Source organism: Parasteatoda tepidariorum, chromosome X1 (assembly GCF_043381705.1).
Source record: "Parasteatoda tepidariorum isolate YZ-2023 chromosome X1, CAS_Ptep_4.0, whole genome shotgun sequence".
Lineage (NCBI taxonomy): Eukaryota > Metazoa > Arthropoda > Arachnida > Araneae > Theridiidae > Parasteatoda > Parasteatoda tepidariorum.
The window spans coordinates 71,002,316-71,006,797 of record NC_092214.1 but is presented as its reverse complement, the minus strand read 5'-3'; positions in this window follow the sequence as shown (position 1 = coordinate 71,006,797).

The window sequence follows — 4,482 nt, the reverse complement described above, 5'->3', positions numbered from 1 at the left end:
TTTTCTTTTTGTTTTATATATATATATAGGTAATTTTTTTATGACGGTAGGAAGAAGAAGAAAGCTGAAATACATTCTTATAACTTTGCTGTTTGTTTGAATACGAAAAGTCAAGTAAACAAAAAAAAAACAATGTTTTTTTTTAATTCTTTACATTTATGCATTGCCTTTGAAATTTTGAATTAACACTTTTTGAAAGCTAGCAGTTTGCGCATTGTAATTCAGAAACTATTATCATTTCTTCAATTTACTGCATGTAAACACAAAAGGGATATTCTGCCCCAACTGTTCCCACCCCAAAGCAATTTTTAAAAAAACTTAATTACTATGTTCCTAAATTTTAAAAAAAAAAATCTTGAAACTTATAGTATATCTCCAAATTAAAAAGAATTTAAAAAAGTGCGCTTGAAAATGATAAAACAAATTTACAGAAATAAATTAAAAGTTTATTAAAAAAAAGATATATTTTTAATGATATAAGATGTGGGGCAACAAACAGTACTTGCGGCAAACCTAACTTATAAGTATTGTGTATTACAATGTGTAAAATTCAGACTGTATAGAAAAATTCGCCTTAAAAGTGTTTATAATCTAACTTAAAGAAAAGGCAACAAACAAATACAGGTTTTTCAGATAAGAATAGTAGAAATTACTAAAAATTGAGTCCGCATGAACTTGAAATTCTTTTAAATTTATAGTTTGAAAAAGTGTAAAAATGCACACTGGCGAAGGTAAAAAGAATAACGAAATCAGCCCACTTATTGGCATGTATTAGTTCCAACCATTTTTGCTGTAACCCTTCATCTTTTCCTTTATGTTCTTATTTCTATCTTCTCATCCATTTAAGATGTAGTAAAAATGTTTATAAATTTGAAAACTGTTGATAATTTCATGACAGTTTGATAGCTCACATATAAATATTCGGTAATGAAATTCACACATTTAAATATTCAAACTTTTATTTATATCATTAATGTCTCGTAGCAGACGATAATCGAATTATGGTTTCTATTATTATTCTTTTATGCAAATTCAAAGTATATGATTTTTAATTTTAAAAAATCGCCCAACTTGGAAATAAAAGACGTTATTTGGTAAAACAATTGGAAACAGACTGTTGCGGCCTTTGTAATGCTTTCAGAATAACTTTGACACGAGTATAGACCAATTATTGTTGTTTTACCCTAACTATTTTTAAACCTTACTATCAATGCGAAAATAGAAACTCAAAAAACTGATAAGAAATTAATTTTTCACAAGAAAAAGACTTTTTCCAAATTGTAGCTCATCATGTAAAAATGCCAAAGATATAAACACCTCAATTTTGAACTTTTTGCAGCTTATGCTGATTTTTTTCTGTATAAAAGCAGCAAATACAAGTTCTGAATTCTCATCTTGATACATTTAAGTACAGTTTTCAAGAGAACATATTCTACAAGATTTAAAGTTGTTCTAAATAATTTTTTCGACTAAAAATAAAATATGTTGTATGTTATATAAAATATGTTTCGACTAAAAATAAAATATGTCGACTAATAATGTTGCTTTTTCAATTTTTTCTTCAATATTTCAATATATTTTTTTTCATGTTTTTTTTCAATATTTTTAAGGCAATACTGGAATGGGAAAAAATATATGATCAATTACAAAACTTTTGGATACGTTTTAAGCTTTTATCGCCACTAGATGGTATTTGGTGTTAAGTCCTGTATATACCTATTTCAAACATGTGCCATTTTCTGACATATGAAAATGTTTAGTGATAAGTGGACATTTATGGAACGACATCTGCAAGCAAAAAGTACTGTATCATTTTCGTAATAAAATTTAGCTGCCACTTCAGAGCTTGTGATTGTTTCATTGTCGTGTTTAAGAATAAAATAAAAAGTACTAAAAGAAAAAGAAAAAGAACAAATCTTTCCATCGTAATGTATTACATAATTGTGTACGTCATTTTAATATACAGTTTGCGAAATAAAAAGCGGACCACCTTGAATTAATTTTGATCTAATGATCGGATTTTCTCGTTCTAAGATTCAATCTTAATGGTCCGTGGGGTTGACTTCAAATATGCTAATCAATTACTGCAGACGATAATTTAAGTTACGAAACCAGATCAAAAAATTTACTATCTCCAAATAAACATGTCTTTTTTTCAACGAATTCAGATTTCTGACCCCCAAAATATAGAGGGTAGCCGCAGTATGGGAAATGTGGTCCCAATAGTTTGGTCGGAAGAGCGGTTCAAAGTTTGGACCCCTTTATGTAAATTTCGCTTTCTGCGTATTTGACCATATCTCGAGAACTTCTTAAGTTAATTGAAATATTTTTGTACTCAATTATAACATTAGTTTTATAATTGAGTTTTAAAATTTATCATTGGAAAAAGTTAATTTTTATAGTTAACTTTCTGAATAAAACTTGCTGAATATTTCGGTTTTATTTAAACTTTTCATGCGCAACGAAATGTTAAGAATCATATTCTAAATTTTTATTACTTTAAAATTTAAGAAGAGACCATTAAATATTGAACGAGACCTGACTTTAAAAGTTTGATTTTAGGGAATGGGACCCTAGATGGGGGATTAATTTTGGTATTTAGAAGAAATATAAAGTTGAGGGAAATTTCACTATTCCAAACTTTATTTGTATGAAAATTACAAGAGAGTGATCAAAAATCACGGTTTCAGGAAAGTTTTACAGAAAATTACATTTATTGGGATGTTGGGTGGCTTATGGGGTAAACCTTGTTTTCAAGGATTGCGAATAAATCGATGAGGACGATGAGAAAATTCAAATGAGTGTTGTTAGAAGTCTAAATGAGTAAAACTTTGGGAAAATGGATAAAAAACAGAATAGAAAAGACCCTAAAATTTATGATTTTGAGAAGGTTTAGGAAAAATCATGCTTATTGTTGTAAAAGAGGGAGTTCTCCGCTCAGGGGTGAAAATTTTTTTATCTATATTACTAGATCCCAGAGGCGAATTTTAATAAAATGTCAAACCTCCATTAATTATTCTCTTCTATTTTTCTCCTTTGAAATACTGAGAAGAAATGTCATTCTAGTCATTGTTCCCTTACTTACTACTCATTTATTTCCCTATGGATACATTATAGTCATAGAATTTGTAGGAAATTATCTCTAGTTTTTAAATATGCAATCAGAAATTTTCTATCATAAACCAAAAAGAAGTTATATGCAAAAAACTGGATATTTCCAGGCTTTTCCTATAAGAACATAGTCCCCGGAAAAATTTTGTTCGGTAGGTACGGATTCGCGTCCAGCTCCCCAAAAAACATATCCACAAAAAATGAAAACTTCCGTTAATTATTTTAGGTAAAATTCTCTATTTCCTGGACTATAACTAGAAAGAAAAAAATAAAACGAGGTTACAAACTTAGTTCAAGATTGAGAGAAGAAGCTTAAGCAAAACATAAGACTTAAAAGCAATACAGTTGCCTTTCAAGAATTGCATCTTAATTCATGCACTATCGATTATTAGTGTGGATAACTCCGTACTGTAACAATTCTATTCTAATGTTATAGAATTGCCGAAACATTGAGAGGAGACGAGAAGAGAAACACGTCTAATTGTAAAGAAAAGAACATAATTCGGGTTTTAAACTTAGTTCATGATAGTCATGAGGATTGAAAGGAGAAACTCATCCAAAAAATAAAACTTAAAAGCAATACATTTGCCTCTCATGAATTGCATCTTAAGTCATACATTATCGATTTTCAGTGTTGTATTGAATTAAGCTATACTAAAAGAAATAGTTTTTGTATAAAAAAAAATAAAAATATTCATTTAGCATAAAAACCACACAGCAACAAAGCAAAAATAAATTGAAATACCCATAACGGGTTAGAATAGACCTTAAATACAAAAACTATTCTCAACAGATACCAACTCACTCTCCACGGTTCCAAAAATTGTCTCCGTCTTTTTATTTTTTTATTTATCTTTTTGTACTATTTTTTTCATACTTGTGCTAACTAGATATTTTCAGAACTCTATAGAGTTGATAATTCTATACAACGGCAATTCTATTCTAATGTTGTTGAACTGCCTGTACATTGAAAAGAGACCAAAAATACACGTCTAATTGGAAAAAAAAGAGCAAAATAAGGTTATAAACTTTGTCTATGACAGCCATGAAGAATTTGAAACAATAATAACCTTATCTTAATAGAATTTTAGCGCAGATAATCCCGGATAACGGTACTTCTATTAGTTCTAGAATTGCCAATATACAGGAAGGAGACATGAAGAAAAACCCCTCTAATTGGAACGAAAAGAACAAAATAAGGCTGCAAACTTCGTCTGCAATAGCCATGACTAGTAACAAAAAAATAATATGTAAATAACCTCGTCTAAAGATATAAATTAAGGGTAACGCAATTGCTTTGTTTAAATTGCATTTAAAGCCAAAGTATGGTGAAAGAAAAAGTTTTCTTACTTTTTCTACTTGTAAATTAAA